At 29.8% G+C, this 24,463-nt stretch overlaps 1 protein-coding gene and 1 long non-coding RNA gene across 2 annotated transcripts in view; both read right to left on the bottom strand.

The window, feature by feature from the left end:
• Positions 1 to 24,463, bottom strand: part of Octalpha2R (alpha2-adrenergic-like octopamine receptor) — a 317,014-nt gene that overhangs the window by 43,951 nt on the left and 248,600 nt on the right. The window lies entirely within an intron of this gene.
• On the bottom strand, positions 12,704 to 16,650 carry LOC148228127 (uncharacterized). The gene is made up of 4 exons (XR_015811753.1): positions 14,570 to 16,650; positions 14,434 to 14,502; positions 14,288 to 14,367; positions 12,704 to 14,212 (listed from the first exon to the last, which is right to left on the bottom strand). It is a non-coding gene; the product is annotated as an uncharacterized LOC148228127 (long non-coding RNA).

Consider the following 24,463-nt stretch of genomic DNA (forward strand, 5'->3'; position numbering starts at 1 on the left):
TGCATAAGCATTATTATCATGAAAACATAATTTTTGGATCATAAGCATTATTGAGTAATTGATACTGAATTTTTAAAATAAAGATAAGGTAATTTAGTATGTTGTGGTTGTATTACATTTTTATGCTTGATTATAATTAGTTATATTTCATGTTATTTTTAAAATTTTTCCTATACTTTTACAAATATAATTGGATTCTATATAGGTATAAAGTCATTTTATTTGTAGCGACCACACACAGATGACCACGTTCAAATGGGTCATTGTCTCAAGCCCTAATCATTTATTACCAAAGGAGATAGTCAGAGGGAGAGACAGTCACTCAGTCAGGAGACAGGCAGTCAGAGATCATCTACGGGCATCATCGTCTCGCTGATATTGCAATAAAAAGTCTTACTAGATTCCACATTGGGTCTTATTGGCCACGAGGTCAATCGCCCCTAGGGCATCAGCCCCTAAAAATTATTATATATTATAATGTTGTTAGTTACAAAAAAAAATATAAATAAAATAATAGATTTTTTAAATCATAATATTATAAATCTAAGTTCATTGGGTAGTCTGATCCGCAACTTCAAAATGGCGGTCATTAAAAACATAAAAAAATTGTTTCTCCAATAAAAAAACTTCAAAGCATAAGAGTTAAAAATTTAAGACATTTATCTTTTAATAAACATTTATTTACATACAAATAAAAATTGCAATAATATTTTTATCATACCATATTTTTGGCATGTATGTCAAATATAAAGAAATTTTAATTACATTGACATAAAACTAAGTTTATAAAAATAGCTTTAATATCTCAGCTACGTTCGATAGTCAATTTAATCTGCACTCTTGTTTTAAAAGAGCGGTTTTTATAAAAAAATAAAGAAGACCACTAAAATATAAATAATCAAAGAAAAAATGCTTAAAATGATCTATAATAGGTAATAAAACATAATAAAAATTAGCTTAAGTCCAAGGCTCTATGTTAGATAGAAGTCGATTGATTTTTAAAGGAAAAACTGACTGAGATGTAAATTTATTTTTTATTTTATAATTTAGGAAGAGCTTTGTTATTAGATTAGATGAGATTTCTCTGGATTTTTAAATGTAGGCTAAATATGAAATGTAGTTTTGCTTTCATATATATACGTCATAATTTGTCATATTTTATTATGAGACATTCAAATTGTTTGGAACCAAATTTACTTATTTTTCAGTCAGCAATTTGGGTAGTTAATTGTTGGTTTTTAGAACAACTTAATAATACTTTAATTTAATGAATTAAAATATACATGTCGTTGGTGAAAAGCTAAAAACTATTTTTTACCGGAAATCTATATTATGTTTAAAAACCTGTTTCATCTATTCAAATGTCTAAAAAATTAGCTTGACTTTAAAAATATTTTGGTAGCATATTTATGGAATGGACTCGTAATGGGCTTTTAAATCTCTTCGATTGATAGTACATACATTGATTTTTGTAGCATAATGTGTTCATAAGATATACAAAATAATTCGATTATATCCGCTAAGAGCTAATTGTATGTTTACCTTAAAGTTAAATACATTTACAGCTTTCTAGTCGTACTATAAACTACTAAATTACGTTCTGATCCAATTTATATATACATAGTTATACAAAGATACAATGTTTATATCATAATTACAGTAAGTAACAAGTAAGCTATTTGTTATATAATCGCATGTATTGCAAAATTACGTAAGTCTCATACAGAGCATGCGAAGTTTAGTTTAATTACGCACGCAAATGCAATTATAAGCTAACGTCGTGATGCATAACTTGTACTACGAAAATATCAAATATGTAGGCTCTTATTTATTGGTTTAAAATTTACGTGCTATTCAGATTTTGCGTTTTAATAATTACCAGATCGAAATATACAATATATATTGCAACACAATTTAAAAATTATACGAGAGTTGAACGAAATGCTAATTTAATTCCACGAAAAAAACGTTCACAATTAAAAACTTTTTTTATTAAAAAAATTTAAAACTCATGCTTAATACTTTTTTCCAAGAAAACATGCAAGTTTTTTTTTATTATTTGCGAATTCTTGTAAAATTTCACCGTGTTCCGTTTGCTTAATATTTGCCGTTGCGTAACAAAAAATTAACCCTTTTCCGCAGAACGAAAAATATTTCAAAAAAGTGCTCGTGGCACTTTGCGCTAACAAATTACAATTTAATCCGTATTATCGGTACTGTACATGTTGTTAAATTATTTTTAAAACACAAAGTTAGTTAGATCAGCTTTTTAATATATACTTTTTTTGCGCATGGCTTTAGTTACTGGCCGATTTGCGGCCGTTGAATATAATTGAACCGACCGACGACTCGGCGGTTGATCCAATTAGGCTTTTATCAAATGAAAGCTTTGTCCGTTCTGCTTGTTAAGGGAAAACATGTTTCTTTTTTGCCCTTGCAAACTTTCGACCCTTGCTTGCTTACTGATCGTGTCGGAAAAGTGAAATAAACGCAGATCAAGTGGAAAGTGTAAACGCTCCCGAGCCAGAACATAGTCAAGGGAGAAACTTTGCAAACTGTACAATCCTCTTTGCGACCGAATGGCATTTAACACACTGACCGCATGCCCTTCCGTGTCAAGTATGTGCTAATTGTGAAACACTAGCATTAATTAAAGGTACGTGTTTCGAGCACACCTTAATATACAATACGTGCATTGTTTATTACTAGGCCAATATCAAGTTCATGTATTGTTTAGGATTTAAAAACCTTCATTAATGGGATTAAATAATACATAACACATTTAACAAGCAGCTTTCCTATTCAGAAGTAGATCATGATTTGTTGTAAATAATAAAAAATAAAAAAAACATACGCACAATTATGCAACACATAACAATCCCAGATTTATTGAACCCATTCGCGTACAACTTGAGAGATCGTCAAAATAATTCAGGCAAGCAAAGCCTGATAACACTAAGTGTATTTTTGTATTACAACAATGTACCAGAGTAACGAAAATAAATGTAAAACAATACAATTTAACAGAAGCGTTCGACACAGTTTAAATAAGGAACTGCATACGAAATAATTTGGCACATACAAACAAATGCGAGGTTAGGTACTAAAATCTTACATTTTTGTAAAGATACGTTTGATACGTTTTGATACATTGTTATATATTGGCGAGCTAAAGATATTATATTAAATTGCTTGTAAATAATATAATTTATATGATATTTTCGTATTAATCAACTGAACCACTTATCTATTCACAATCAGGGTATTAACGCATATCATAATTATAAAAGTAGCCAGTTTGATCTGCACTCAAGCGTTAAAAAAATAGGGTTTTTCGTTAAAGTGAAACACCGTGGGAGACCACAAAACGGATTAAGGTACGCGTCATAAATATCCACCACATTGAAAATAGATAACGCGTGCAATCGTTTCTAACCTACCGTATCGACCTATGCAATTTATTAAAAAAACTCAACACTAATTTATAATTAATCGTCCCACCGAAAAGGGGCGGACCACAAAATCTACCATGTAGGGGGGCTAGTAGAATAGTATTTACTTCCTTGTCTGAAAATTTCTCCTCCGACACGTCTGAGACATACTCGAACATCTAACTTTAAGAGCCTTCTAAGTTCGACCGCAACCAAAAGGAAGCAGACTCATCTTTATGTAATTTTCTTGTTAAAATAGTTGTTAGAAATCAATACAAATTTATCGCAAAACTATTTTTAACTCTGAAATTTCAAATATGGGTATAATTTATTTTAATAATTTGTTACAAAGCCCAAATTATGTTACCAATTAAAAATATTTTTTAAGACGAAAATATATCGAAGTAATCGAGAAAAAAGAAAGCACTGATTGAATTGTCATAATTTCTACTGAAGAATAATTGAATATAGAATTAATACTACACCAAAATATTTCAACGGTGATAAATAATAGATAAATCATCAAAAGGAATTTGGGATGTTGCAATCAACTAGAACTCGGACTCTGAATTTTAATCTTTTATATAAATTATTGCTCGTAATAAAGCCGAACGAATATTTTATACGGCGGGGATGCTCAACACAAAAATAAGAAATATGCTATCCGATTATTAGTTAAATGTTTTAATATTATTTTTACCTGAATATGTAAAATATTTTCTAAATAAAATTTTTTCTATTTGGCTTAAAATAATAATATGTTTTTACAAAAAAAAATGATAAATGTAAAAGTATTTCACTTAAAAAAATATTCCACAAAACAATTTTTAAATATTTTTTTCTATGATTCAAAAGGAAATTAACCAAAGTCTAGAGTCTCGAAAATTTTTAGGACTTATAGATTTTATAGTAAATATTCATTAAAATATTGATACATATATTATAAAAATATATCTTGCAATGATCGATGGGAGATGTGATTATATAATTGTCATCAAATCCAATCACTTAGATACGATAAAAAAAAATAAAAATTATCAAGTATAGATCTTTAAGAACTCTTGTTGACCTTGATACAGCAGGTAAAATTCGCAGAAAGATAGAAAATATTATGAAGAAAATTACATTGGCTCTTCCGTGATGACTTGTAGGCCAAACAAATTGCAGAGGCGATCGATCCTAAACAAACAACGTCTCGTGTAGTGAAAATTGCCGTCGGGGATTCTCCGTTTAAGCACGATGTTCTAGTAAAAATAAAACACTGTTGTCGTTCGCAAGTACATAGAAAGTCCTAGGTCTAATTTGAGCTGTCCCTTGATGGTCACGAAGACTTTGTTATGGTCTAAGTGTCACAATTAAATAATTAGGCGCCACTGTATGGCCCTTTCTCATTAGACGCGTAACAAAACAAGATCCTAATAAAGTTAGCAATAATAATGTTACGTTTAATACGTTAACTGTACACTCCACTCCGTATATAAGTATTAAAATATAATTTGACCTACATATGTCATATAAAATATAATAATAATAACCATTTATTTTGTCATTCTTATAATGATGATCGTAATAATTTGATTGTAATATAGATAAATGAGTATGTATTAGTCTATTTTTCCGCATAATAACTAAAAGCAAAAAAAGCTTTGTGTAATTTTATCTTCGACATTCAGACCTAATGCAAACAAATATTATTTTTCTAATTAATTGTCTGGGACTGTGGAGAATATCCTTATTTTAAGTATCGCATAAATGTATACTTACACCTAATGGGCGAGATAATATTTACTCATGAGTTTAAACCCTAACGTACTTAGTATTGTAGAAAGCTAATTTTTCGTATATGTTTAAATTATAATTTTATGAAGAAAAAGGCTTTTTGTACGAGTAATATTATTTTGCATAATTTTCATTAGAATATACTATGAATACAATGTACAGTAATAATTATTGTTAAATTAAATAATCATTGTTAAAAAAACTTTCATGTTAATGTTTTATATATTAGAATAATATTAAATTACTCAACTAAGGAGTTAGATCACATTTTATCAATGAATTAATATTTAATATACATTTATTTTTGCTTTGATGTTCAGCAAGATTTTCTGAAGAACCTATCTATGAATGATTATAAACATAAAAATGTCTTATTAAATATTTGTATTATATCTTTAACCCTTGCATCAAATAAAAATGAAAGATAATATATAAGTATTATACATAGTTTCATGTTTACTGCAGGTTCGATCAAATAGCTCAAAAAGCAAATAAATACTAAAGCGAAGTTTGAACCCAAGGCTGATTCGGAATCAAACTCAGTACAATATTCATAAAAAAGGTAAACAGTCTATCTGCATGTACATACGTATACAAATAAGAAAAGGTCACTTAATAAAATTTAATCCAGACTACCGAGCGTTCGTATCCGACGGAAAGTAAATTTTATGACTCGTCGGTTCTTCGGCTGGTCTTCATCCGGATTTGAGTGGGCCGTAAGCAGTTTATAAAAATCCGCAAACATGTTAAAATTGTGATTTATGTGAATATACCCGAACCGCTCCGATTTTTTACGGGGCCTCGAAAAGTTTTTGTCAGATGACCCCGAGTAATCCGCGGGCGCTGTGACGCCCTTTTTATACCAAAAGTGGATAATTTTTCAAGCCGACGTCGGATGTACGAATCGGGATTAATATGTTAGATATTTTCCGGTACTGTGATTTTGTCAAAGGGGAAATAATGAAACCATTCATCATAGGGACTTTTTTGACGCGAGTTCGTCCGGTACGCCTTGATTCTGCGAATTTTTTGATATGAAAAATAAATAAAGGCACACTTAAAAAAATATGAAACGGTAAAACAATATTAATTTATTTCACATCCGTTGGCAAAATTTCTATATTTTGTTTTATTCTAACTTTTGTGATATAAATTATATATGTATGTAAAGCGGAGTATCATTGAAATATGTATATTGAGCGTTTCAAACAATTAGAGTAAACGAATAGATTGATTATAAATATGCTACAAGAGATCATTAATTTAATCAGGATAAATTTAGATATTGATGATTAATTTATGTGAAAAACATTTTAAACTATAACAAATATTATTTGTTAAGGTCTATAGAAATAATTAAATATAAGAATAAGTGGATAAATTTTAAAGTAGGCATTTTGTTTAATGTGCTGAACTTTTTTATATTAATAATGCCGTTAATAAATTAGTGAATAATATTAACAAAGAAAAGCTTTTAATATGAGAATTGCTAATTTATTAGTATTAAATAAATGTCAGCTGATTCATATTATTGAATGCTTAAATGCCTCTTTTAAGTTGTAAAATAGTTTATACAATAAAAATAAGCTCAAGCTTCGTTAAACATATTTAATAGCTTTGTTTAAAACAGATTGCATCTTATTATGACTCGAAAATATTTACATTGTTCTATTACTAAACAATAAACGCTCTTAATAGAAAGGTAAGGAAAGGAAAGATATAGAAAGAAACATTTATTTTTTTTGATTTCGTGTCATAACAGATAATATGACCAGACATCCTCCTCGAAAAAAGAATCCAAAACGGCCTTTTTATTTTTAGTATTCTCCTTTAATATTTTCCCAAAACCATAAGGTGACCAGATTATAGAAAACTATGTCATTATTTAAAAAAAGCTTATAACAAAGAACTTATATCATTGCAACTGCTATATAATTATGGGTGCACAATTTGCCATATATTTTATTTATGATTGTCCATTTAAAAATAACAGGAAATGATTAAGTTAAAGATCAAAACTAAAATACGCTTTAGAAAAAGAAGCATCGTGACTAAATTTGAAACTTTTCAAAGTTACATCAAAAACAAAATCTAACTCTAAATAACATAAAATGTTTTCTTCTGAAAATATTTAGCTAAGTTGTAATCTATTTTCAAATGAATTGAAAATGTTATGTATTTTTTATAGATTGAACCATTTTAACTATCATTGAAAAGCCTAATTAATGTCTAGTTTTACCATTTATATTAAAAAATAAATTCAAAAAAATCGGAACGAAACTAAAAAAATATATAAAACTCAAAAAGTTGAGGGTCCGGTATTCGCACGCTCGCTAGCTTCGGTACCTCACTGTCGTGAGATACCGACAGCTAGTCGTATGAAATATAAATTTTATGTGTTTCAAGTCTTATAAACTTATAATAGGATTTACAATATTTGTGTTTGTTGTATTTATTTATAAATACATAATAAATAATCAACAATAGTTCAGATCATGGATTTAGATTGATTGCCTGAAAATTAAATAATAATAAACACATAAAAACTAGATTATTATTTATATTTAATTTTTAAGGTATGCTGTATTAATTATTTTTGTACGCGATTAGAATCTATGAAAAAGATCACTGTTTTGTACAATCGGTAGAAGTTGTGTCGTCTTTGGGTTTGGTTTCTTTATTAAAAACTCCATAAGGTCCACTCGCTAGCGATGTTCATAGACGATAAATACAATCCGGCGTGCTAGTTCTCGATAAATTACATTCCCAGTCGACCTTATTACGCAAGATAGAAATTTCCCACAGTGGATTCCCATAATATTGGTCGAAACCAGAGGAGCGTGGCGAAATTATTCAAAATTTCAATTTGTGTATTAGCTACGAAGACAAATAATGAAATCAGTCTCTAGTCCTGTTCATTTTCGACTCATTAAGACTGAATATTATTAAATTACGTTGTCAACACGTCTCGTTTCGCATTAAGCCCAGACTATTATATCCCCTGCATTTTGTATTTAAAATTCATAGAACTGCCGGCGCCCGCAGAAGAAAATTCCCTCTTTGTTAAAAGCCTAGATAACGTTCTTAATTGGAGTACAGGAATGCAGCAATATATGTATGCATTTATCTATATATATATATATTTTGTTATGTGATCAATATATTATTTTAAATCCTCAATATAAATCATACAAATAAAATATAAATATATATTTAATAGCCATAATTAAAAAAAAACTATGTATATTTAATGCGATGAAGGTCAAATAACTCGGTTTGTATGAAAACACACTGATGACTGTAAGCAAAAATCTGTTTTTTAAGCTCGTATTTTATATCGTCGATTTTTAAATGCCTAAATTTATATTACTGTATATTAATCGACTATAAAAAATATATTAAATTACAATATAATCTCAGCTATATTCCATACATATATCTGGAAATTTTAGTAAAATAAATTATTTATGCCAACGTTATACATATTTACGTAAAAACATTTTTATATTAAAAAAAATCTCAAAGAAGTTGTCACATTCTGTGGCGATAATAATTATTTGTATGGTAAAAATTTAGAGTAACAGAAATTATATTAGTATATATATATGTGTAAGTTAATATGATTGGTTAGGGATATATTTACATTCAAAGATGTATAGGGTCGACTAGCTGATGTTTTGTTTATATTCACTTTCAATTTAAACATATTTTAGAATAGATTGCATAATAAAATATAGTTTTCTTTGTTATTATGTAGTTTAATATATAAAAGCACGAAACAATGTTTCCACAGGCGAAAAACCAATTTCACTTCGGGTCTTGATTTAAAACTAATATTTCCACAGCGCTAGTTATGACTGCGACGCCAGCTTCCAAGCAAAGCATAATAGTCACGTATTTTAAACATAATGTAGTAGTAGCACACCTCCATATACCACTACGATAAGACATTTAAAATTTAAAATAGCACGCGTGTCACTGCGCTACACAAAGACCTATTAAGGGCAAGCAAAGTTGGCGGGCCGAATTCGATTCCGCGGCCCATACTCAGCGTGAATATTTTACTCTGCACAAAAACGGATCGGGCACGCGCCCCTTAATCTGAAGTCTGCCTGGTGTTGAAAATTGTTTAGGATTTGAATAATTTATCGCCTCCATTGTCGGCGAGGTCGATGGTGAAAATTCTGGCGAAAGCTCTCTCGCGCACGCAGACACAATTACAGAGCGAGCTTTTGGTAGACGATGAAAAATTTGCGGTCGGACGAGTGCTACAAGAGGTGTAAAGTTGTGGAAAATTGGTAGAACTTTAAAACGTTTTAAGATTTTAAATAAACAGTGGCACTCATTTTTTTAATTGGAACGTTGTGTATGTTAAAGAGCAAAAATGTAAGAAGCGAGATATTCGTATTCTATATTTAAACATCCTGACAATGAAATTCATATTTTGAGATACTATTATATCACCTCACAGACACCTAAACTTTAGTACCCTATATCAAATAAATAGAGTAATACTCTGTGGTTATCTTTACGCCATGACTAAGAACATTTTATTGTATATATACACAATGGTCAAAAAGTAGGCAGCTCAATAAATATTGTATGAGAGAGAAAAGTATTTAGAATAATCTTACTATATGCTGCAACTCTCAAGTTAACTAAATATTGTCATGATAAAGAACAACGCTTCAGGGACTGTGATATTTTCACTAAACGAATTGTTTCATTAAATTGTGAGTTCTGGTGAATGAATATGTTGTCCATAAAATGCACGAAACGTCATTTTGTCTAATCAAAAATCTTAATAACTTCAAGGTATTGGGTGACTGTATCAATCTATAGCGGCAACTTGCCCAAATATTAACACATTAACCGTGAAAAAATACTTGTCTAAAATATCCGTTATTGATCAGTGCATCAAAAATAGAGAAGCAAGAAAATCTCCTCTATCTTGACTAAGCGCATATGAGCGTATATCACGCACTTCCAATCGGAATTTGCTTCAATTCATTTAGACTGAATCCTTCATCAAGATTTTTCACAGGTCATGCCATAAAAATTTAAATATAAGCACAGAATTATAAAGCTCATATTACTTTAAAGAATAAAAAGCAAATTTCATTGGTTTTAGATCTTCAGTTAAATATACGTACAAGGTGTGATAAAAAGTACTGTGAATGAATTTTTATAGCAGCAAATGCCGTCGTTACATTCATTTGAAGTAATACGTCCGATAACCTGATCCATTGAGATAGTCAGTGTCAAGTTTGAACAAATTGTGACTTGTCAGCTGGCTACCAGAGCCGAAAGCGTTAGGTCGTGTTTACCGTGACTGTCGCGCATCGTGTTTTGTTGCAAAAAAATGCCAAAGAAGCTCATGAAATGTTAAAATCGGTGTATGGCGATAATGTGGTGACTCTGAAGACTGTTTACAAGTGTTATGAATGATTTAAAAGTGAAAATGAGTCAGTTGATTACGAACGGTCGGGACGTCCTTCGACCTCAAAACGAAAACGTGCAAAAAAAAATAAAAATTGTTCGTTCAAACAGATGATTGACTATACGAAAGCTTAATGAAGAATTGAACATCACGTACGAGTTCGTTCAAAGCATTTTAACCGATAATTTGCTAATGGGACGAGTGAGTGTGAGATGAGTGAGTGTGAGATGAGTGAGTGCGAAATAACATAACAAAACATTAAGAGATTGTTGTGTATTTATTGCTTTTATCTTAAATATATTTCTTATACATTTAAATTATATACACGAGAACGTTATCATTATGATATTTTTCTTTATTGTCGATCTACAAAAAGAATTTACAAAGCCAGTCGCTTTTGTACAGCATCCCTTCACGAAACAATGTGTTCCTTGGTTACAATATCGTGGACTGGCTCGGGTCGTGCTCCGCATCACATCAATGGCTAAATTATGCAATTCGAGCACGAGTCGTGCAAATTAAATTTTCACATAAAGAAAAACCTTTCCGTTGTTATTTTAGGACTTTTTTAATTAAACGCGCCACTGTGCCTCTTGTCTCCATCCTTCGCTCGAAAATCCGTATATTTACATGTCACTAAGAAAACACTGTCAAATTATAATTTTCTGAGAGATTCTCTTAACGGGCCTGTGTTTTATGTTTGACGCTATAAAATATACACAACATTATAAACTCATTACACATTGAATTAGTCGATCGTATTAAACGGACGGGCGATAAAAAAGTTTGAATCAATTACTTAAGATGATCCAAAGTTGGCAATTTAAACTAAAATTGTAAAACAATCTTGCGATATTTTTATCTATTTTTAAGTACGCAAATACTTTAATAATTATTAAGTAACGAATTATATTTTGCTTCTCTTGTGGTTAATTTTATGACACAATGTCACAAACTGAAATAATTATCAAAAGAGTGTGAAACCATAACAAGAACTCCACTATTCAATCGAAAGGATTACTAAATCTAACCAATAGGTTTAAACTTTTTACAAAATAAGAGTAAAGCCTAACAACCAAGCTTGCTGAGCTGAGAAAAGTTTATTTTAATTTGAAAGTCATGAACCTCAATTAATTTCATAAAAATATGACACATTATAAATAATTCTACTATGATTAGCTTAATATATAAGTTATGATAAGATCGCATAAACATGAACAAATGTTTTTAGAAAATCACAACAGATGTATTTCAAAGCCGCACTACCCAAAACTCGAAGCTTTGTTTCAATAACACATTTGCAGCGTATATTGAAAATCCATGTGAAAGCGCTCTTTCTTGCTCTCTCCTTATCCCTCTCGCTTGCCTTCTCTCCTGATGCAGATTCAATTTCAGTTATATATTTCTACTTATATTTCCACTTTGTAAGTGGCGGCAAAGCGAAAAAATAAATATGTACGTATATAATTTATAAAATAAAATGGCATTGGACCAAGCGGCGCGTAAAATACATCATTTCCTGCACTTTGAGGTCACCAGATGAATTTTTTGGAAGCGAAACGATATTAGAAACCCTTTGACAGGCGCCCAATTTTTCTTTCGGTCACCCACCGCGCTGTTCCCTTTTTTGGTCTTTGATAAAAACGAAATGACATTTCAATTGGATCCTTTTACGGGCGAAACAATGGGAAAACGTCCCGAGTTAAGGAGACAATGGGCGTGATTTTACATCGCTATCGTTTGACCTTTAACGTCGGTTACGTTAAGATAAAAATACGCCCTAAATGCGACCCTCACAGGTATTATGATAGCGAGCTTTCGGAGCAAAGTCGAATTTGAACGCCAATAAAGACGATGTTTTCTGATAGCACGCGTAATAAAAGTGTAGGCTGGGCCAAAAGTCACTATTCAATTTCGAATAATTACATTTTGATGTTGAATTTTTGAAATGCTATCGTCTCCGAGAGATATGAACAACATTATTGTCATGATTTCAATTGAAAACTTCCTTTGAAATGAAACAAATGTCTAAATATACAAATTTCACAAAAGAGAAAAAAATATCTTATATATAATTGTTCTAATCCGCTTCCGCCGTCGCTTCCGGACGCGCATAACTTTAAACGAAACATTCTCCGTTCAATTATCTACTCTGTAAATCGTATCGCTTTGTATTAACGGTGTGTAACAATACACGTAAACAAAGGAAATATATTTAATTATAATAATAAATAATAATAAAAATTAAAATTGAATTTGTTCCGATTGATTTTCGAGCCGCCGGTAATGCGTTCTGTTGTTTCGACCAATCAAAAATAAGCATTCAAATATTCAAATAGCGTCGACCAATGAAAAATAAGCATTCAAATTCAAATAGATAGTACTGTGACAACACTTTTAAATAATTATTATTTAATAATAAAATTTTGCTACGCGACAATAATTTTCATTAATTCGTCATTTGACTGAATAAAAATTAAATATATACATAATGTGTTGAGGATTAGAAGAATACATAGATTAAACTAGATAAACAATCATAAAATAATCTTCGTAATGAAATTTTCAAATTTTGAATTCCCGGCGACGGGCTCCGAGGCCTAAAAGTGAGTTTTTGCTTTTATAAATAATCGGATTGCAAATTAACTAGGTGTGTTATAACTATGAAAATTAAATATATACATAATGTGTTGAGGATAAGAAGAATACATTGATTAAATGAGATAAACAATCATAAAACAATCTTTGTAATTAAATCTTCAAATTTTGAAATCCCGTCGCCGGGCTCCGAGGCCGAAAAGTGAGTTTTACTTTTATATTACATATAACATTATCATTGCTTTCCGATTTAATACATATATACGTTAGATTTTAAGAATTTTAAATTAACCAGTTATGTTTTAAACATGAACGTGTAATATATCCTTAGTATGTGAGGATTGAAAGTTAATGTCGATCAAATCGGCGCTGTCGGACAGCTTATAAATGTGTAGTTTCTTGGATGTTATCTAATAAACGACATTTTACAATGATTATAAATATGTGATTGCATACCTGGAATAATCGATAGCCAAAATATCTAAGAGTGGGTTATTTTTAATTCCGATGTGGCAAAATATGTACAATTTTTGTTCTGTGCCATCATTCCTCTTTCTGAATAGCCAAATTTAAGATATTCAGTTACATCAAACTTATGTAGTATGTTCTTTATGAAAAGATAATACTTGCTGACAGTGACTTCAACATGAGAAGATTAACTCTTTGTTTATATATACCAATTCTACGTTGTAGCCATTTAGGTCATCAAATTGTTCCATCATTGCTTCTGAAAAGTAATTAAAAAATTATAAGAGTAAACATTGAACACATTATTACTACTATTATAATCCATAAATTAAATTTGAACGACAAACGAAGAACAAAATTAACGGAAATTACTGTTGAGGATTAAACACGTAGATTGACATATCTTCATCTTCTTCAAAATAGTCGCAATATGTCATACATTAATTGTTTGCCATACGTAAATGTTATTAGATCTCTCATTGATTCTGAAAATTGACTGTAAAAGATACTATATATTGGGTAAAAAGTAACTTTTTGTTTACACTAATATGAGATTTTTCATTATTACTACCATTGTAATATGTTTAATTAACTTTGGCATGTATATCTTCAATTGCCAAATCACTGCTGTTTGTCTTTTAATATTAGATCCTAGAAAGTCAATAGTAATTTTGTTAGAATAACCGTGATATAGTATTCATATAACCAAACACTTACTGGCACACTCATAATTGATAATTTCGATTATAAAGTCTATAATTCCAATGGTAAATCACTTTGAATCATCTACAATTGTAATTTTTTAAGAAAAATGCTGTGATTATAACATATTTCACTGTTTATTTAATCGCACTAAGCTGTATCCCGGCGCGCGCTTGACCGATGACAGAACTGTCACATATAAGAAATTCCGGGGAATACCGGTAATGGTATTTCCCCGGCGCGCTTGAGAACGAACTACGAAATTGATTTTATCGATTTAAATTATAAAACACTTATCAATATATGTATAAAAATCATCAAATTCTAAAAAAAATATTTTTTTAAAATATGTTCAGTTTATACGGTATTTAAAATATAATAAAAATAATGTAAATTTTTTATTAGCTTCTCTTAGCAGAAAAAATGTGTACTTAAATTTTGGCGAACGTTGCCAATTTAAAGTAATAGTTTTTAGAGAATTTTTAAAATTTCCTTTGAAAAAACATTTTCAACAAAAAGGGGCAAAGTTTAAAAATAAGTACTATTCGATAACAACCAACTACTAAACACATAGTGTTGCAAAAATCCCTCTTACTGACACCTTTGAAAGGAAACTACACAAAATTGTATATCACTAATTTTAATATTTTTTAAATTATAAAGTTTCAGAATAAAATTTCAAGATTTATTCAAAATATTTTTTTCAACTTTAAAAATATTTTTTATTTTATTATGGATTTTAAATATTCTTTATTTATTATGGATTTTAAATATGTTTAGTTTATTATTAATTTTAAATAGTGTGAAAACTTTTTGCATTTATCAATTATTAAAATATATAATACTGCGCAGAAAAAACATTTACTTTAAAAAATATATAAATCAAAATAAGTCAAAGTATTTTTTAATAAAAATAGACAAAGCGCATTTTTGGTCTAAAGTAACATATTAGGTGCTTGATATTTTCAGTTTATTATATCCTTCTAATTGGCTTTTATATTTACACATAAAACATATAAACAACTTTTTTAAATTATAAAGTAACTTATGGTGTTACTAAAAAACGTTCTTATTACTAAAATTTTAATTTATGATAAAATTGTGTTATATGCAGCGTTAAAACGGGCCGCTAATTCCCAAAACACTCGCGTTAGAGCGGCATAGTGACGTCACGATGACGTTTCACGCCGGCGCCAAAATTAGTTCCACAAATACTCACAGGCGTAGATTCATACGCCTCTGCGATCGCGGGATCAGTTAGTCATAGATTGGATGATTCTGGACAATTACAAGATATACCGAAATGAGAACAAATCAATACAATATCATTAAAAAAAGGTTAGGTTGTTTGGTTCTATAGTGAAGGTCGGGGCGAGCGGCAGCGAGACGAAATAATGAAATTCCAGTATAACGAATCTTTAATTTGTCCCCGAAAAACTTTCACACAAAATGTTTTCATTGTAACGAAGACTGATCTCAGTATAACGAAATATTTTGATCCGAATTTAAGAATGACGTTATAACTTGCCAAATATTTTTAAGAATTCAGTTCATCATTGACTTGGCGTGTGCCAGATGTGTTCAAAAGCGACATTACAGGTGTTTCGCTGACCCTCAAACTTTTTTTATAAAACATTTTTTTCACAAATTTTATTGTGTTTTATACATTTTCCTTAAACAAGGACAAAAAACGATCTGTCAACCTTATAAGAGGTTATTTTGATGCTGTAGTAATATGGTAATTAAAAATAAAATTAAAATATATCATCTTCCTTACATTCAATATAACGAATTTTCAGTACACCAAAATTTATTCATTGGTTCCGTGAGCTTCGCTGTATTGAAATTTCATAGTACAATTTTAAATTAACTAGCCAAGTTTTAAACCTATTCATAAATGATATACAATATTTAGATTTATTATTAAATATCTAAGTTTCAATATAACGATAAAATCTAACGTTGTAAATCTAATAAATAATATAAAATGTTTTCTTCTGGAAATATTTAGTCAAGTTGTAAACCTATTTTCAAATGAATTGAAAATATTAAGTAGTTTTTTATAGATTGAACTATTTTGTCTGTCATTGAAAATCCTAAATAGTAATGCCCAATTTGAACCATTAAATTTTAAAAAATATTTTAAAAAATCAGAACGAAGCAAAAATTATACTTAAAACCCAAAAAGTTGAGGGTCCGGTATTCGCACACTCGCTAGCTATCGGTACCTCACGATAGTGAGGTACCGACAGCTAGTGATTTTTAATTGTATTAAGTTATTATTATAATATTATTATAATTATATCAACTTTATCTTATTTTTTCATAAAAGTCTGAAAAATTCAATTTTATAAATAAAAACATAAAATTAATGTAGGATAGGGATTGAGATTTTTCTTTCACAGAATTTTACACACTTTGCATATGTAGTTTAGAGTTTTTTAATAATATTTCTAACCCTTAAATTTAATCATATATTTTTTGTGTAATTGATAAATTATAAACAATAATATATTTAATATTATATTGCCACTGTGAATGGTAAAAATAAATATTTTATTAATTTATATTTATTTTTACTTCTAAATTAGTACAGATTAAAGCGTATCACTGACATTTTTAGGTACGCTATTAACGCATCTAATGCTTTAGGTATATTTCTTATATGATTTTATTCTAATAAGAAGTCCTTTACCTATATGATCTAGCTGTCGATCTTTCTAATATTCAACCCTAGCACCTACCGTTTATCAATATAAAATTAAGAATAAAAAAATCAATGCCATAATAATAAATATATTATTTTGCCTTTAGCAAAGATGCTACTATTTTTAAGATAAAAACGTCCGTTAATTGAACATGCAATTAATATTTTCGCAAAATCATGAAAATACTAAAAATAGCAAAAATTCCTAAAAAAATGTTTAATTTTTTTTTGTTAAGAAATGGAAAATATATAATAAAGAAAAATATTATACATGCCCATATAATCGATAGTGCACTGTATAATAAATTTATTTTAATTTTTAAGGGTATTGTCAATTCAGGCATTTTATTTTTTTAGGAGTCGGTAAAGCGAGGTTTGTCAAACCTTTCTTAACCCATGTTAATGTAAGAGTTCTATTTGGACATTTTAATTACACTACATATTTATTTTATGCAATCATTCTTTTTAAGATTACTTGCGTCACCTACGTTTTACGGTATCTATTAAAATTAAAAATTAAGCTGACATAAAAAAATGCCAAGCAATAATTGCCAAGAGAGTCGTAAAATATCTTAATTAATTATAATGTAAAGTTTTTATTATTACAATAGTTTTACCTTTACCTCCCAGTCCATTAGCGTTAAAAGTGTAGTATTTATTATGTACATATGTACGTTGAAATGTTCGTAGGAATTAACGACCGTTAAGGTAATTACCGATTCGAGACGTCGTTAAGGTGTGTTATACATTAAAACGCTGACAACTTAAATTGTTTTGAAACGAATTACATGTCATATTAAAAATCAGTCAAAGAAAATGACGCGATTTCTCGATAAAATTATTAATCGCATGAAAAGTAAAGATATTTTTGTTGAATTCAAGTTATTCAATGTTTATAATAAAGGATGGGTAGTTTACTTTAACCTAAGTAATATATAATATAATATATATTCTAAACAAAAGTTATAAAACGAAGCAAAACTTTAATCTTAATGTTAGATTATCCAAGTAAACATTACGTAACCAAGAGTAGAAGCTAATGGGGAAAACAACTTTTCTCTCGATTCAAATCGAAATTAAATTTATTGTTGACAATATTGTAAATATTTTTTTCAATAAGAGCTGAATTTTGTTAGTTATTTATTTGTCAATTATGCTACATAAATTGTAATAATCAATTATTACTTTTTTGCTAATGCAAGACACTTTCAGTTATTCAACTAAACGATTAAAATTTTGATACAGAGAGGCACACAAGAAAAAATAATTTTAAAAAAATATTCATTTTATAGGTTTTTTGCCTAAAACTTGTTATTGTTTAAATATATATTTTTTTCAATAAGCTACAAAAAAAATCTTGTGCGATTATAAAAAAATTAAGCAATAAATCTAAGCTTTTTGCATGCAGTTGTGATATAATTATTAAGGTAGTTCGCATACATGATGATCCAAATAGTGTTTATTTAAATAATATTATTTTAAATTCATAAATTAATTAAATATCTTTTTTATGCTAAATATTATGTAAGGAACAATTTACCAAAAGATAAAAATTAAAAAAAGTTGACTATAAGCTGTTAGTACCTATTCATTAATAGGTAATTACACATGTGTTACTTAACTAGCAACATTTATATCTAATATTAATCGATCTTATTTAATTAGAAAAATATAACGCCTACACGCTCATACATCCCATAACCGGTACACACATCGTTAAAATAATGATGTATGTTTTACATGAGTTGCCTCTCCCGAATTTGCCCAAAAGTCCTCCGATATGAGGGCACGTTGATACGGCCCTCAGATAGGGCATTATCCGGACAGAGTTAGAGTATTCCCTGTGGGCCGCGTAATATACGTGTACGGAAAATTCCCTACATACTAAATTTACAACAGAAAAAAACGCAATATCAACATGACACTTTTATCACTGCTATCCAGTAAAAAATATAATGCGATTTGAGTTATGCGAATAATTAAAATTCGTCCGTTTTGGTGACTAATCTATTTTACTTTAAAGAAAAAAATTATCGTAATATTTGACGTTATTAAAACGCCTATTTCGATGATTCGGCTGTCGATCGTCTGTCGTCAGGTGTCGCAAACCGACGGCGGTCGAGTCAAAGACGATATTTTAAGTGACAGCTGAACTCGGCGACAATTTTCTAAGAAGAAGTAATAACTTTCGTATGATTTTGAAAGACACATTGATACGAATTGCTTCGGACGTGATAAAAATTATGCCGAATATGTTCCAAAAAGTTTTCAGAGACATAGTATTATTTGTATATGTATTTATTTTCACTAAAATGTTAAAGAAAGAGGAAACTAGATATCACAAAAAAGACGAAATTATATAATAATAAAAAAAAAAAATTTGAGAAGAAGTGAGAAGAAGTGAGAAGTGGGCGTGCTCACTCACTCTCGTCACTTAATACGCGAGCGAGCGAAAGAGAATCTATCTCATGTATTTTTGCTGACGTTCAAAGGAAACTATATAAGAATACATTTTAACTGGTAAATATTTTTTTCACAAGTAAAAATATAATTTCACTGGCAAGTGCTGGTAAAATTAAATTCTGATATAAGCTATCATTTGACATGCGTAAAACATGTTTACTTTGATTACGATATAAAAAGAGTACTTAATCCGTTATATTAACGTCACATAATTATCAGAACATTTCTTATTTTCGATATATTTATTTTTTTATTTTTCCAAACCAATAAATTAACAATACAATTTTAAAGATGCGTTTAAAAATAAAAATTATATTACTAATTTTAGACCACCACTACCCTTATAAACTTTTTGTAAAAAAATAGTTTTAAAGCGACACACCTCTTAAGGCCAAAATGTTGTAACCCAAGTATAGCCTAAACGAATTAATTCAACCCAACTTCACCTAATGAAACAAATTATAGTTCTTGAATTTTTATTAGGTCAAGTTGGGTTTGATTAATTTGTTAATGTTAGGTATATGCTTAAACAGCAAAAGACGTGTTTCATAACTGTCAACACTAATCACATGTTAAGGTCGTTAGCTAGTTTTACATTAGCAATTCGGATTGCTACTCGGCTAGCAAAAATATGCCCAAAATTACATGCAAGAAGTGGTTTTAATAAAAAAAAATATTTTGGTTGTGCATAATGCAAACGTGAACAATTATCGAAATAAAAATTTAAAAATACATGACAGATAATAAAAATTAGTGGTTGAATTGATCACAATTTGGGTAATTTATTTAAACGGATATGTAACATTGTAATTTTTAACTATGTACATGCAGTGAATAAAAATATACTAGGTCACACTTGATTGAGTAATACAATATACGTTTAGCCCAGCTAGTACTCGGCCGAGCGTGCTGATTCTACTAAACACTCGGCAGGCGTAAGCTACATAGGCGCGCGTGTGTACTGTTATAGCACTAGAATTGAATAGATTTATTAGCTATTTTATTAATTTTTCACTGATATGTTCTCTATTGCTATGTATTTATTTTATATTACAGTATATCGCTTAACATAAAAGCGGTGGGGGTAGCCATTTGTATATAAATGAACTGCGTCCAAAGGCATAAAACGTGATATATGCTACACAGATTCGTGCAAAATCGTCGCCGCTTTGCGAATTCGGCCAGGGTTAAGGTACGACTTTTGTTTTTGTTCGCGGCGTTACCAACAGGTGCGCTTGATAGTTTCACCTGCACCCCCATCAAAACGCGATCAGATCCATCCTTTTTGTTCCGGCTCCTCCCCGCCTGACGAATTGCCCTTTCGGGTCACGCTCTGTCCATATATTTTTAATGGCCGCCGTTACGTTTCATTAATGCTCGGCTCGAATTCGCACTAACCCGAAATCTGTGCGGCGTTCGTTGCTCTAATTGGCCCTAATTTTCTTTGACGTTATTGGTTTGCAAGACTTTGACGGGATGTCGTAATTAGACCGCCCGCATCGTCATCGACGTGGAGTTATGTTTCGGCTTATGTAAATTGATCGATAAGGACACGCGAAGGTTATGCGTTCGTTAAATAAAATTTAAAGTTAATTTAATGACAATAAAATGTTTTTTAAACAAAAGCAAGTTTTTTCGAGGAATATATTACCTCATTTTTTTGAAAATAAAATTACTTTGAACCAAGATACAATACAAACCGTGAAGCCTTTGACAAAACAAATCAGTTCTGGGTTAACATCCTACCACAGTATTTATTGCTACCAATATTAATGTTTGTTTTTGCCTCGCAGTGTTGTCAGAGAACCGCGTGACTCTAGTGTAGCCAACTTAGATTGGTCTCCACAGAGAATTATTAAAGTATGTACACGGAGATTGATATCTTATCTTAGTAATCTCAGGTTACTAATTGGGATAAGACTCTGAAAGCGTTGCATATTAAATATAAAAACTTGATTACAACGTAAACAAAAAAACAATAGGATTTTATGCATTGTTTTCTTTATATATTATATGAATGAATAAAACATATTTTATATTTTTTTTATATTTTACGTAATATGCTTGTCTTTGACAGTTTAATGGATATTTCAAAGCTTTATAACATATGATATGAGAGACACACGAGATAAACATAATGGCGTTAAACTATAAATTTGAGACAGAATAAGTTATGTAAATTTAAAATGGCAAGGCCCGCAATTCGAAAAATTGTTGCCATATAAATTGTATAGTAAAGATGCAAACAGATTTTTTCTTTATAGCTTAATATTTAAATACCATAAAATATATTTAAATTTTTTAAATTATTGATAATTAGTAATTTAAAAAAAAAAAAATTTATTGTACTTTAAATATATTAATTTATAATTAAATTAATTATATTATAAATCAGTCCAAAGTTTCAAAGAGACATCTGTACTTTAATAAACTTTGCTCGGTAGATTCGATCCAGACCCTTAGCTCGCCATAATCTCTATAAGTACTCTATGATGGTTTCATAATACCAACATAGTCCATTCAGCCTGTGGATACGATTGTGTTTCAGGCGCTTGCGAATTTTGAAATTGAATGTAAGCTTTGGCACAGCTTTAAGTGTTTTCGATATATATTTTTAATAGAAACTAAGCGTGTCCAACAGAGCGGAAATTCCAGTTTGTAGCCAAAATGAGATCAACTTTTGAGATTTCTGCGCTCGGACGTTTACAATATGTGATAGGAGTGGTGCCAAGTTGAAGTATTCTAACTTGAATTCGAAAACAATGTTCGATTTTGCTACATAGACAAGAACACAGTGTGCCTGAGTTGCCGATAAGCGTAAAATCGAGTTTTTTAAATTAAAGCACTAACAAACACAAACCGAAACTATTTTGTAGATTTTAAGTAATGTCATATTTTTTTGTATTTTTAATAACATTAAACAAAAGCAATTTTCAAAATAAGATTAGGAAGAAAAATATGAGCGACCAGTACTCGCATATCGATTAGCTGCGGTAGCTCGCGACAGTGAGCTACTGACATGCGATTTTCTATTATATTTTGTAACATTTTATTAGTATATGTTTATTCTTACACTCGACTAGTTACAAAATATATAAATTATTACAAGTTGTCTTGAACTTATAATATATGTACAAATATTGACAATAAAAAACACAGTACATTTAAGTGTCGCTAGAAATAGGTGGACTTATCTCTGTGAGACATAATTTAAATATTTGTGGTTACTACTTATGGACGATATTTCAAAGTCATAAAGAGATTTTTTGACAGTGAAGGCAAAAATGCATTAGTATTGATTTATAAAACATTCTGCATATTGCGTTTTGTTTATTGTAAAAACAATGTAACAGATTTCTTGGATCGATACTAATCTGAATCGATATTGCTTTTATCTATGAATTGATCCGATAAAATTTTTTACTCTACCCTTAACATTTAAATTAAAGATAAGTTTTTTTCTATTACTAAGTAATGAATTACCAATAATTAAAAATAAGCTTTGGTTTGTAGCCTTTATATCTTTATTACTAATTCACCATTATTTTTCATTAATTTATTTTGGGCCGAGAATATTTATTTTATTTATTTAGTTTCAAATATCATGAATAAAAATATTTCAATAGTCTGTTTTTGTATAAGCCCTACCTAAGATAAAAGCTAAGAATCTGACAACTGTAGAATGTGCTATTTTTTCTCTTGATTAACGAATGTTTATTATTTTTGTCGAATTTTCGAATACTCTTGAAATTAGTGAGTGAAATATTTTCATAGTATTTAAAGTCGTGAAAATAATTATAAAATAAGATTATAATGTTTATGGTCTTACTTTAGATTACTTTACTAAGATTTATAATAGTGTTGGGTTACTCCACACCTAGCAAGCATATTACGTAACAGGTCTAAATAAATGTTTGCATACTAAGCTTATAGTTTTTGTAATTGTAGTTGATTTACATTCTATACTAGTACAATATTCAGTTGAAGGAAACAGTGAAATTGATTTATTGTAATTTATTTACGATTAGTATGAGACTGTATCATAATCAGCATTAAACAACCGGTATCCTATTTCATGTTAAAAATAGTTTTAAAATAAAATAAAGTAATTGACTAACAGTAACACTATTGTTAAAACGGACATTGCCTTCAATCTCTAAGAAAAAATCTAAATAAATTATTATTCAATTATATGTTTTAAAAGTTTTTTAAGAGAATGGAATAAAGGGTACTATTTCGCATTCCTATAGCACCAGACATAACGACAGAGTTAGCCACCCCGACGGCAAAAGAAAAGACGTACTCTTTCGTTTTCAATACTCGCACGTCGGCAGCACTGCGGTTCGCGGCGTCACGTGTAAGTTTCGCTTCCGTAGCTGACCGTTACGTAACCGGAAGTGAACGGAGCTTCTGAAACTTTACGGTGAATTTTATCCCCCCGCACCATTCACCTACCCTTCTGCTCTTTCTCTAGTTCTCGTTGGGTGCAGGAATGTTTCATGTTAAAAACTGCGCCCGGATGTGCTCGCTGTGAAATGTAAATATGCTAATTCGCAGCGGCCATTTGTACACGTTTAATCCGGGGAAACGAGTGCGGTTGACACTGAAGCTTTGGTCTAAAGCCGCGCAATATTGACCAAAACCAGATATGTAATGCGAAATAGTGCGGGCTCGCTGAAGCTGTCGCCCGCTATAACTTGCACACATACATGTACGTTTTACTGTGTGTGTTTGGATTTAAATTTGCTATTGCAAGAGAGAATATATTATTCTTTATAGTAATTTGGGGATTTTGCCAATGCTAAAACGACATATTATAGTTAGTGACATTGTGCTGTGAAATATAAATATAAATGCGGATATTTATTATTATTT

This window comes from Plectrocnemia conspersa, unplaced genomic scaffold (genome assembly GCF_051122295.1).
Source record: "Plectrocnemia conspersa isolate PC_06_02 unplaced genomic scaffold, ASM5112229v1 ptg000012l, whole genome shotgun sequence".
In the NCBI taxonomy this organism is placed as follows: Eukaryota; Metazoa; Arthropoda; class Insecta; order Trichoptera; family Polycentropodidae; genus Plectrocnemia; species Plectrocnemia conspersa.